Source organism: Adiantum capillus-veneris, chromosome 25 (genome assembly GCF_014529385.1).
Source record: "Adiantum capillus-veneris isolate H3 chromosome 25, ASM1452938v2, whole genome shotgun sequence".
Taxonomy (NCBI): domain Eukaryota; kingdom Viridiplantae; phylum Streptophyta; class Polypodiopsida; order Polypodiales; family Pteridaceae; genus Adiantum; species Adiantum capillus-veneris.
This window is the reverse complement of record NC_140955.1, coordinates 121,983,571-121,997,031: the sequence shown is the minus strand read 5'-3', so window position 1 is coordinate 121,997,031 and position 13,461 is coordinate 121,983,571. Positions and strand designations below refer to the sequence as shown.

General features: G+C 42.1%; 1 pseudogene; it reads left to right on the top strand.

The window, feature by feature from the left end:
• Positions 1-11,867: 11,867 nt before the first annotated feature.
• On the top strand, positions 11,868-13,013 carry LOC147425568 (uncharacterized; annotated as a pseudogene).
• The last annotated feature ends 448 nt before the right edge of the window (positions 13,014-13,461 follow it).

Here is a 13,461-nt window from a genome sequence, read left to right as displayed (position 1 = left end):
TAACAAATGCACTCAAAGATGAAATCACTCACGTCCTTGGCTGTGATGTGCTTTGTGGGTCGAGCTTCTGCCCATCTGGTCATATACTCCACCCCCCATAATGATGTACTCCTTTCTTGATTGAGTGCAAGGTAGTGGTCCTATTGCATCTATTCCCATTTTTCAAAAGGCCAGTAGGTTTTAGCTAGGTGCTGATTTTCATGAGCAAGGCACCTTAGTCCGGCCTTTTGGCAAACCTCGCATGTGCGGTACCAGTGTTGTACATCTCGATGGAGGCTAGGCCATATAAACCCTGATTGTAAGATCTTCCTGCCAGTGACCTCTTGTGCAAAGTGGCCACAACACACACCTTCATGATAGCTAAACAAAATATCCTTGATCTCTTCGGATGAAGAAACTCTCCTCACGACAACATCTTTCCCCTTACAATACAAGTCCTAACTTACCAAACTATATCTAGTAGCCTTTTTTGCCAGCCACCTGCATTCACTTTTACTCATACCAGAGGGCGCTTCACAATGCTCAAGAAAGTAAAGTAAATCATGCAGCTTCTCCTTTCCCTGGTATAAAGGACTTTTCACAAGGACAACACCTACCATGAGAGTTTGTAGTTCTTCTGCTGCTAAGGCATCTGCTTCTCGATTTTGATCTCGAGGTACAAAGTGAACTCGAACTTCTTTAAAACCCTTCAACAAGGGCTTTGTTTCCCTCATCTTAATAGACAATTTGTCATTTTTACAGGCCCATACGCCAACCATTTGCTTAACAATCAACATGGAGTCACTAAAAAAATTTATCTTTGTGATGCCTTGAGAAAGACAACATTGTAACCCTAAAACAAGGGCATGGTACTCTGCCTCATTGTTAGAATGAACTTGTCCTAGGTGAAACCCTTTTGCAAAAATCCTCTCCTTTTCTGGACCTAGTATCACTATACCTGCTGATGCCTTGTCTTTTGTTCTCTTGTAAGCTCCATCAAAATATAGACTCTGTACCCCTAATAGAATTCCAGGCTCCAGGATAAGTGGTACCTTACTAGGTTCCTCTTTCTTGATCTTCTCATAACACCTTTGTGTGAGGACGTCTGCTAAACAAGCACGTGTTGAATCCTCTACCTGTAGTGTGTAGTCAAACTCTTGAAGCTGCACCACCCACTTTGCTATGCTTTGAGACAGTTCCATGTGTTGTCGGGCATATGGAAAGACCTCCTCAGTTGTAATCACCACAAATTGTCTCGGAAGCAAGTAAGCCCGAAACTTTTCCACTACAAATTTAAGAGCTAGCACCAATTTCTCAGTTGTGTTGAAACCCTTTTCAGCAGTAGCTGTCATAACTCTACTAGAGAAGTAAACTGGTCTCATGAGAGACGTTTTTGGGTCTTTTTGCATCAAGACAACTCCTAGAGCTTCTGGGCCTACACTAGGATTCACATAAAATAATTCACCCCATGTGGGCTGCGGGATGACAGGCAATGAGCTCAAAATGGTTTTAACTTCTTGAAAGCACCTTTCACCCTCCTCACTCCATGCCAATGTAGTGTGTTTAGTGAGTTGCTGCAAAGGATAGATTGCCTGAGAAAGGAGATGTATGAATCCTCCCATGTAGCCAACCTTTTGAATGAAGGAGACTAGCTGCTTCACGTTTGAAGGAGTAGGTAAGGCTAACAATGTCTTTACTTTTTCAGGGTCAGCCTCAATACCATCTCCAGACACAACATGGCCTTGTAGAGTGACCTTTCTCTCACCTATATGGCACTTGTCTTTATTTAGTTGCCCACCCAATTGGGCTAGATGGGTGAAGCCCTCATCAACCTTGGAAAGATGCACTTCCCTAGAGCTGTAAATGCAAAAATCATCAATGAAGACTCCTATGGATTTACCAAAGTAGGGTTGAAACACCAAGTTCATAAACCTTTGGAAAGTAGTTGGGGCATTATTAAAGCCAAAAGGCATAACTCTGTAAGCAAAACACCCCCAGGGTGTTATGAAGGTAGTCTTCCTTTGATATTCATCTGCAATTCTAATATGGAAGTAGCCTGAGTACCCGTCACACACTGTGTACCTTTCATGAACAGCCACTTCATTTAGTATCTCATCTTGGAAAGACAAAGGAAAATGGTCCCTTTTTGTGGCTGCATTTAGAGGCTTGTAATCAACACACACCCTCCAATTCCCGTTTTTCTTTGGTGTTACCACAACCGGGGACACCCACTCGGAATCTTCCACTGGGTAGATAAATCCTGCATCGAGTAATCTTTTCACTTCCTTTAAGAGCACATCTTGTTGCACTAGCCCTAATCTCCTAAGCCTTTGCACGACTGGTTTGACACCTTCTTTTAATTGGATATGGTGTTGAGCCAATGTTACTCCCTTAATGTGTTCATAATCAGTTATGAAGAGACTAGCATGCTTCTTTAGTACCTGCAAATAGGGTCCTTTTTCTTCTTATGGTAGGTCTTTAGCTAACATCTCCTCTAAGGCTGTGACTTCCTCCTTGTTTAGAGAGTCTTGAATACCCTCTTCTTCAGGGTCTCGTAGTACTATACCCATTACCTCCAAAGAACTAGCATCCTCCTCAGATGACTCACCCTCAGACGAAGAGTAGTTTCTTGTGCTCCATTCGTCCGCCGAAGTCTCCATATCCAGGTCTTGTTGTTTACCCTACTTCATGTCATACAATTTTTTTTGTTGCTTGCCACCGGTCTTATGACCTGGGTGCAACTCAAGGGAACCTTTCTCCCATGATCCTGCCTCGCCTTCATAGCCATAAGACAAGGTCTTCCAAGAATTAATGGGTAGCCTTCCCCCTTAGTTGGTATCACATAAGCATCAATTGATACTTCCACACAAAAAGCTGAAACCTTCACTCCATTAACCTTTCCCACACAAGCCACCCTTACATTATTTTCCATATTAGCTTGTAAGGAAGTCTGCTCGTTTACTTCCAGACCCAACCTGTGCATCAATTTCTCTGTCATAACACAAATCTCTGCACCACCATCTACATACACATTGGAGACTCCCTGACTCTTAATCTCTACATCAATGACTGGCACAATATCCTTCATGCCTCTTGCACTAATGGACCCAACCCTGGGGGATTCAGTCTATATACAAAACAGGACGCCACCTGCGAGCGGACAACTTTGATAAAACCCCTATATACGACTCATATTAGGGATTATGACCCCCCTTTCTACGCTTATACGACAATCCATGCAGAAAACTATCATACCCCTATCTTACATATAAAATTAGGTCTTACATGATGTAACTGAGTACAACTAGTCAAAGAGCGTGTAGCATAGTGATTGGCAACGTATTAAGTAACCACTTCTATTGATAACTAGATGTACCCTCAAAGTGTCTTAGTTTGACTTTCAAACTATGTACTCGTTCAGCCTGCACTCTAGCTATTCATCCGATTCTGACCCATCTAAATTACTCTAAAAACATAGTTATGAAGTTTTTTTAGGTTCTCCATGTAAATTTGCATCTATACAAACTCTTTATAGATTTCATCCCTCAACAAATGAACTATATGCATTGACTCACAAGTTCGAGGGCAGAATCTTTTGGAAAGCCATGATTTTGAAACACAAAAACTTTCTCTCATCTTTCCCTTTTCTCACTCCCCCCCCCCATAAATATGATACCCCCTCCCTTATTTTTAATCTTGGGAGATAAGTTATCGGGGGCCTACCCCTAACTTATACGCTTATGCAACTTGTCAAGAAAAACCCCTCCAACTTACGTGGTGTAGTAAGTTTTCCATGGTGAGTCCCCCGGGGACCCAACTGACTTTTCCTTAGCCCTCCTAGTGCTAATCATCTTAGACCAGGTTCTACGCATCTTTAGGGAAAGGTGGAGGAGTTGTTGCCATGAGATCTTTGGTCCTTGCTCACTCACATCTGCTATGAGGTCAGAGGGTATGGATCCCACCCCAAGTGGAAAGTCTTCTACTCCTATGTGCCTCCTTGACCTACTCTTCCTTTTCTTGTCTCCTATCACTTGGGAGGAACCCTCATTACCTTTATCCGGCTCTAAAGCTTCCATTTCATCATTTCTTTGTCTCCTAACTCTCTTTATTGGCATGGCAACAACTTCCTTCATTTTTGCTTTCCCTTTATCCTTACCATTGTCAAGACTTATGACAGAGGAAGCCCTATCCTCCCCACCTGATGGTAGTGGAGGGATCTTTGCTAGTGCTCGTGGTGGTGGAGGAGGGGATCTCAATATTTGAATTGGTGGAGCCACATGTGCATTTTTTCCATTTGGCGGCCTTGCTTGAGGAGGGGTGGCTTGTTGGCGGGGATGCTGAAGCTGGTTGCTCACTGGCCTTTTTCTTGCCAAAAGTGGTCATGTAACCCCCACTAAATGATATGGGGCCAAATGTCACCTTCACGCTTGAGCACGTGCTGTATCTTTAGGCCACTTAGGTGTGAATGTGATCTTTCATTTCTTCATTACCGTTTTAGGAAAGAGAGGTCTAGTAGTACTCTCTCTTCCTTTAATGTGCGTTACGGTACTTTCGTGTGTATTGATGTAGAGAATTTCAATTGTGTGTGCATCAGGGGTTATTGGAGCATTCATAGGTTAAGAGGAGAGGTAAATCAAGCTCTTCTCCTCGTTTTTCTTCATTGGCGACGATCATGAACAAGGAAAGGAGAGGGACTAACTTCTTGAATGTCGATGACACTACAGCTAGGCAATAAGATCTCGATGAAAGCTTTCAGGGCCTCTAGAGCCTCCTCCTCCTCTGTCCTCCAATTTGCAAACTCCTCGGGCCACTCCTCCATGTTGAAAATTGCAGAGCTTCATTTTTTGTGAACTGAAGGTCTATGTAGCCCTGCTCAGTGGGGGCACCAAAATGAAGCACACAGAGCGAACCCAGTGGCCTCTGTACCAAGGTACTACTTGGATGCCTCATGGTGAGGGGGTATTGAAGGGGCACCACCTAGCATTTTATGTGGCTAGGATGCAATCAAGAGGTAGTAGAGTTGATGCTATATTGTTGAGAATGACATCTTTATGGGAGAGAATCACCTTGAGCATATGGAAGGAGTTGTGCTCACACACACCTTCAACCAACCTTAATGAGAGAGAGAGAGAGAGAGAGAGAGAGAGAGAGAGAGAGAGAGAGAGAGAGAGAGATAAAGAGAGAGAGAGGAAGAGAGCCACCAACAAGGATCCAAGGAATGAATTATTTGAGTGAGAGGTTTGAAGGGGTGCCTATTTCCAAAACCTCTATTGGCTAACCGTACGAATGGTTGCAATCATGCATGCGGAGCAAATATACGTATGAGGGTGACGGAGAGATGAAGGAGAAGGGAGAAGGGAAAGAGAAGAGAAAGTGGGGAATAAATGTGCTTGATAATGGATGTGGGAGAAGGATGAAACACGTATAACTAGAATTTCCTTGATCAAGCCTTAATAAAACTTGCTACACGCACCCACGCCAATGTACATGCATTCATCACAACAAAATAAAAACTTGCTATAATTTGCTACACGCACCCACGCCAATGTAAATGCATTCATCACAACAAAATAAAAACTTGAGAATTAATCATTCATTAAGGGGAAATCAAATGGAAAACCTTCACACCTCCACCAAGGGAGTGATTACACACACAAAGCATCCACACCAATCAAGCATGATAGCTACAATTGTGGGAATGTAAACACTATTACCCTGCCAAAACGATGGTAGCCTAGAGGTGCACAAAGAGCCTAATTAGTCCATGCTACAATGGAAAGGGGCTCAAGTCCCTCTGGGCTGAGATGGGGGGCTCTTTATATAGCCTTTCCCACTCCATTACAATTAGACAAAATTACAATTAAGGGCATGAATTTGTGGACAAATTGAGATGCCTTGGGAGCCGCCACCTTGACCTTCTTGAAGCCTTCACCTTGAAGCTTCACCTTGCCACTTGAGAGGTTGATTCTTGGTCATTATTTGCAGCAATTCACCTTCTTCTTTGGAGGTTAGGGAATGACTAGCACCTATCTCACAAATTGTGGTGAAAAGGAGAGAATAATGGGCCATACTTAGGGGGATAGATATATGTGTGTGAGGATAAATGAGAATTGGGTGGAAAGGGGTGAAGCGATGGAGTTTTTTTAAGGTTTTTTGTGACTGATTTTGATGGAAATAAGTAGAGGTTATAATAGAGAATAGAAATCCATTATGGATCCTCAATATGTGTAGGATTTTAGTAATAGTGTGTGTAATTAACTAGTGCATACACACCTAGTAAGAGGAGGAAGATGAAGTGCATCCATGGAAGCTTGAGAGGGATGATTAGGAGTGGAAAAGGATAGAATTTTGAATAATGTTAAGTGTGTGTGAGCAAGAAGGTGCCTTGGGTGAAAGGGGGAAATACTAGGTGATGAATATGACCAAAAAAAGACATTTTCCACCACAAATGGCTCCAATATGGGGCCCCACTTGCTTTTCCTGAGTTTTTTTGTTGATAGAGGACAACGGTAGGTCATGGAGGGGGGTCTAGGGTGAGTTGTGGGGGGTGCGGGAATCGTTTCCCTCGAGAAAATGAAGAAAAATGAAAAAAATTATCTTGGCATTTCCCTCTTTTTCTTATGAGCCAAAAGTGAGGTGACCCACCATGCATGATGCTCCTTTTGGACTTCTTCATTATGCATCACATGTGTGATGACACCTCAACAAGCCCCATGGGCCCATGATGTCACTAAGGCATTTTATTTGTAAGACTAGTAGATATTATGTACACATGGCAATTACATGATAGGAAATACCTAGGTAATGGATCCCACCACTTGGCCCTTCAAGTTTCACTTATACCATAGGTGAAACCAATTCCAAGTTCCTTTTTTCCATGGGTTTCAACTTTGTTTAGGGCTCCTTCCCATATGAAGCTTCTCCGTGTGCCAAAACCATGCCGAAATCCCTGCCAAAAAAGGACATTTTTCTAGTAATAGATCCACTACCAAAACTTATTTTATTTTATTTCTTGAGTTTGTACAAGGTTTAGCCAAACCTTAAGTGCCCAAAAACCCTTCTAGTGAGCAAGGTTCACTCTTGTTGCTCCATTACTTCACACTTCTTGCTGTGATCATTCTACTCGTCGGTGTTGTCGGCGCAAGCTTAGGTGGTTGCATCTAGGAAACACTTTTACCTTGCTAATTATAATCATTACCAATATGACTTTGTGGCAACACCCAACATTGTTATACATGCACTAGAGCCTTCTTGGTCGAGAGGAGCTTCTTGCTTTTGGTTGTTGGCAATACCAAAATTGTGGTTTTAAGAGGGGTCATAAAAAACATGCATCATGTGTGTGTGTGTGTGTGTGTGTGAGAGAGAGAGAGTGAGTGAGAGAGAGAGAGAGAGAGAGAGAGAGAGAGAGAGAGAGAGAGAGAGAGAGAGAGGGACAAAGAGAGTAGAGAGTCAGCTGTCTTGAACAACTGGTGACAAGCTGGCTTGAAGATGAATTCAAAAATTATATATATCTCTCTCTATATATATATATATGTGTGTGTGTGTGCGTGCCTATGTCGTTCTTCAGATATGATCCATCCATAGGCTACATGTCTCAATGTGAACCCTAGTAACCTTCTTCTACAACAACATCCTTTACTTCTATAAATAGATGTTGGTGTTCAACATCCTCCACATGAATTCGGTAACGTGCAAGGAGGGCAAGGAAAAAAAAAGTTACCAATTGTAAGTTCATTTGAGTCGGAGTTACCATTTGGTAAATTCAATTTTCTTACACACTACCATGTGGTAACACAATTTTCTCAAATAGTTATCTACCATCCTCTCCAAATCAATCACGATGCAGGCCTAAACGACTTCATCTCGCTAACATCATGTGTGACCACCATGGCCCCTGCGCAGCTACTACGATGTGACAGCCTCCTCATCTACCCTTTTCTGGTGCCACCATGGAACATGCTTATATTGATTTAATAAGAGTGTTAGTGAGGAAGTATTGCATCCACTAGCTCTGGTTCATCATGGGGTTAGCCCATTCTTGTAAGGCTAGAAGTTTTGACTTTAGGGATTGTGAATAAATCAACTTGATTTGTGGAAAACTCTTGAAAAATTCCAACCCCCCCCCCCCGCGCCCCGGGATATTGACATGTCAAGCCCAAATCAAAATTGTCCTTAGTTGAAGGAAAAGCCAACTGTTATTATTAAAACAAGACGCCAAAGATTAAGTTAGCCTCCCTCTCTCTTTTAGCGTGTTTGAACTCGGCCCCTCTTCAGCCCTCTTTTAAAAAATAAAGGAGTTCTCTTATGCAGTGACGCTTGAGAAAGTTTTCTAGAGACTGCAATTCTTTATCTGCACAACACACAAAGAGCTTTAAAGCTTTATAGAATCCTCTTCTCAGCACAATTGCAAGCGAAGAAAGCTTCCACGTGTAGGTATTAATGAAAAAGGAAGACTCTACGGCCCCAAGCTCTTGTTTTTGTTTCAATTGCTAGTATCAAAATGGGTGTACCCCCACTGTTTCCTTGTCTTGTAGAATGCCGTTTCATGTTCTTTTGGGTAGGTAGACTCTTTAAGATAAGAAAAGGTCAAGCAAAAGGTAGAGACAATGGAAACTCAAAAAAGAAGAAAAGTTTAGGGAATATGATGAAAACTGAGTCTTACCCTAACCCGAGCACGATTTCTTGAGCAATGAGAAACCCGAGCGAGTAGCAAAGTTATTATACAAGTATGAAAACCATGTCATGATCCACAACAACAATCAAAACTACAATTTTAATGCAAGATTTGCCGAGCAATAAGAAACCTAATCGAGTAGTAGTAAAGTTATTTTACAAGTATGCAAACCATGTCATGATCCATAACAACAATCAACACTATATTTTAATTCAAATTTTAATAATAAATCTTATGCAATTCAACAATGCTCATACACCTATAAAGTTTTTAAACTATATCAATAAAAAATTGTCATATCCTATATCCAAAAAAGAGAGATTTTTAAAGAATTGTAAGATAAAAAGTGGGATATTGATGCAAAATAGAGAGTAGCATGTTGTGCCTTTTCAACAACAACATTAAGAAATGTTTTAGTTTTCTCTAGTGACTATGAAGAATCACACTCATCACCAAAATAGTGACAAAATAGCATACAAGTACGATGGGAACATAATTTAGAGAGCAAAAGGAAGAGTAAGGTGGAGTCTCACTAGTCAACAAAGGGGTTGACACGCAAAGGCATGTCACCCACATCATCAACATCAAGAGAGGTGGAAGCCCCCTCGTTTCTCCGCTTTATAGGACGAAGTAATGGTTGCACATAATTTGAAATCAAGGCATCATCACTGTCAATGGCTGAACACACCCACCCTGTACCTAAGCATGCTACCAATATTGGAGTTGTACCACATCCCAACTGCAAACAAAGACCTCCACAAAACATGCAACAAAAGAATGACTTTGTTGAAGGCCACCACGCCATGGCTCCCCTAATGATGATCTCACCTGAGAGGACTCTAGAAAGTCATGCATCATGTAAGAGTCCAAAGGATTCATGCCACGTTGATTGAAAAGTGGTGTGCTTGCAAAAATCAAGGTGGTTGCATGCCAGTCCTATGCACCATAAGTAGGAGAAAACAATGACACTACACCACAACATAGTCAATTATAAGAACAATAACACTTAACACACCAAATGAGAAACAAAGAAGTTAGTATATAGAAGAGCATTACATCAATCTGACCACCAAAGTTATTGACATCCTGTAAGCTCCATGATGAATGACAGCAATGCGACGAATAATAGCCAACTCTGATGCACGACAAAATCTATCAACCCAGCCACCAATGGTATCTCCTACAAGGGCATGTGTGTTCATAATATTCCAAGTTTATATAGAACACATACCAAGTCAGAGAAATATAAAAGACATTGTGTTCTTGAATATATAGAAAGTCATGAAACCTACAAATTCATTCTTTGCAAGCTACTAAGTAGAGCTATCTCTGGCACTCGTGTAGGATCAATAATTCTACACAACACATTGCAATGTTTCTCTCTATCAAAGGAGAAACTCTCTTTAATAGCAGCCATCCAAGCGACTGTTCTGTGGTTTCCCTCCCACACATAAAACATTTTATCAGAGAGAACTTAAAGATTAGGTCTTTTAGAAAGCTCTATCTCAAACTCTTTGTGTATGTCAACCCAGATTGGGTCCCATGATGAAAGAAGTTCCTCTACAAAATACATAAGCACAAACAAAAAAGAACACTTAGCAACTATTTATGACAACAAGAAAGAACACTTAGCAACCAAACAAGAACCGAAGTAGAAAAATAAAATACTTGTCACATAAGATTCCTCCTTCTTACAATTCCAAATTGAAACAATGAGAGCTCCTTTTTTTTTTGCATATAGCCCTCCTTTGCAAAAGCAGCTTTCAATCCACTAACATCATCCCTTAAACCTCTCACCCTTGCATAGGGAATCAATCGACATAGAGGAATTGGTGGACAATCAAAACAACTGAAAATGCAAGTAGATTGAAGAATATCATGTCCTTGATGCATTTAGAGCTTGTGCTCATCCCCCAACTCTGTGCCACTACTGCTACTTCATCTCTTGTGACATACGGCACTATTTGTAAGCATGCCTCTTGTGGAGCAAGAGACTCATCAACTTTATGTATAGAGCCAAGCCCCAAGTATTGACTTTGCATCTCCTCCTCTTCTGTCTCCCAGCCTTCTGCCATATCAGTGACGGCTATCGCACTTGTTTGATCACTTCTTTCTAAAATACTTGAAGCTTGATTTGAAGAAGGTCGTCTTCCTCTCCGACCTCGTCCACAAGTAGAAGGAGTAGTATAACACAACAATAACCAATTTTCTTACTTCACTCCATACCAAACGAACTTTACTGCAATTAAAAAAATTTAATAAACTAACTTAGAAATTCCCTTCTAGCCAACCATGTCGGCAATATCTATACTACCTTGGATGGCTTGAAGGAGCTAACAAATTCTAGCAAGTGATGAATAAACTTAAAAACAATCTCATGTGTTATCACAGTGGTCCGTTTTGATTTTTAGTAATGATTCAAAAATTATGGCCCATCATTGATTTTATAGTCTTAAAAACACATGAGAAAAAATCTTCCAGTAGCCATCCACGTCGGCGTGGATGGCTATAGATAGTTTGCAAATGATTAAGCAAGAATATCGCTCTCACGATAATGGTGTCTCTTCTCATGTTTCGGCCAAGAAACTAGCTGTGCATCATCATAATTTGCTTAATATGGAAGTAGCAATAGTAGCTCAGCCATCCCTAATCAGTCACAACGTGCCATGTACTATTGCAAAACTATCATGAGAACGACCTTGATTTGTAGCAATTGTGCGAACTAGAGCACTATTAGCAGCAAAGATTAGCACCATTATCTCAATGTTTTTTGTGCAGCAAGTTGCAACAAGCTATCAAGATAAGTGTCGCTCAAATTTAGCACTTCAAACTCTTGTAAGCATGTGCAAGGAAGCCACTAAAGTTGTTTCCAGCTTGACTTGCGAAGGGTGCCATTGAGGAGTTCAAAATACCTGAAAGAGATGATCCGACTCATATAGAGTCCCAGCTTGCTTGGCGTTTTGCAAATGGGATGTTTGGTCTACTTCTTTCCTTTAGAATTCTCCTTACAGGATTAAGGAGCAGGCAGGCTTGCACGTGGCACTACGAAGCAGGCATGCATATGTGCTATCTGTGTTTTTTCTTGCTTCATGTAAATTGAAATCTGGCTATTTCTCATGAGTCAAATGAAAGCTTATACTAAGGCGCACAAGAATCTTGTAATGATAAGCTTGGTTGGCTAAGAGCACTGATAGCATATTATGGTCTACCAGTCATGGTACTTGTCTGGACTGGAATATCCTATGCACCCACAGAGCATGTGCCTATTGGCATCCTTCGACACCTTTTCAGCCCAAACCCATGGTCCCCTGGTGCAACCCGAAACTCGACGGTAATCAAGGTAGGCTAGGGATATCTGTATAGGGTCAAGCATATTCGTGTTGACAATATAAACTTGCTCTCATCTCTGTGTTAAAGGAAGCACTAAAAGAGAAGGTAATTTTTATAGTCATCGTTCTCAGTATTGGTTATCCCCACTTGGCTGAAGCTGTTACCTGACATTGATTTATTATCCACCAGGAGAGTAAGCTTGAGCTGATTCGGTCTCAACTTCAGGTGAACCTTCTAATTGTGAAATGCCTCCTATTCTACCCAACAGTGGGCTGCCTCCTTGCTGCAATAACTCTCTCTTTATGATGTGCGCAGAATGCAAAGTCTCAGGTACATCATTCTGAGAAACAATGGTAGCAGTTTCTGGCACGCAGCAGCCCGCCTCCAACAGAATCAGTTCAACAGCAGGACAAACTGGATGCCAAAATGGGATGCTTCAAAAGCATGGCAAGCGATACGTACCAACGGCCGCCACTTCCCCCAGCAGAAGAAATGACCTCTTTTCGTAGACGAGTTCAAGAGTCTTGGCAGAGGTTACGGCCAAGCTAGCAGCTTCATCATCCTCAGCTCAGGTGCTGGCATTTGTATTATCATGAATGGTGGCTGAAGAAGCTTCAAACATAATGACTGCAAGTGCACCCCTAGAGATATCTTCCAATATCAACTTCCCAAAAAAAAGGAATCAGACTTTGTGCGAAGTTCAGAAAATAACTCAGCTTTTGTGCACCCTCAGCCACCACCACCGCCTCCGTTACAAGGAACAGGACCACAATATTATTCTGGTTCTGTGCAGATGTACTCATCCTTTGCTCAGCAGGGTCAACCTCATTATCCTCCACTCCGGCCCCCAGGTCCACTGCAACCAACAAATATGAGCACACATAGTTTTGGATATGGAAATGTACTTCCTCAGCCACCGCTGCCGCCGCATCATCCTCCCATGCAGGGCCAAGTGCCGTTAAGTACGCTTCAAACAATTGCGACTCCTCAAGTCTTCAAATTTGGGACATATCCGGCTTTGAGATCATGACATGTCATCTTGCTATGGCAGCAAGAATCTAGTGCATGCGATCATGAAACTGCAGAGCAGCTTGCCGGCGTTATGAGGAGGCCTGCACGCTTAGGGTAAATAACTTCCTATAGCCATCCACCCCGGCTGGATAGCTACAGGTAGTTTGCAAATCTATTAAGAGCATGCCACACTCAGTTTCCAGTCCATGCTGACCTGACCTCACCCACCCAAGGCCAGTAGTTTGCAAATCTATTAAGAGCATGCCGCACTCAGTTTCCAGGCCGTGCTGACCTCACCCACCCAAGGCCAGTATCTGGAGCCCAACCACCAAGAGTCCTGCCGTCCGTCTCATACAGCCATGCTATTGAACCAGCCGGCTCTTGCTCGCCACCACTATCTCCGCCAGATCAGGTTCCAAACATGCTTAAAACCTGTGTTAGGTGGGCGCATGAAATGAAGGGATAAA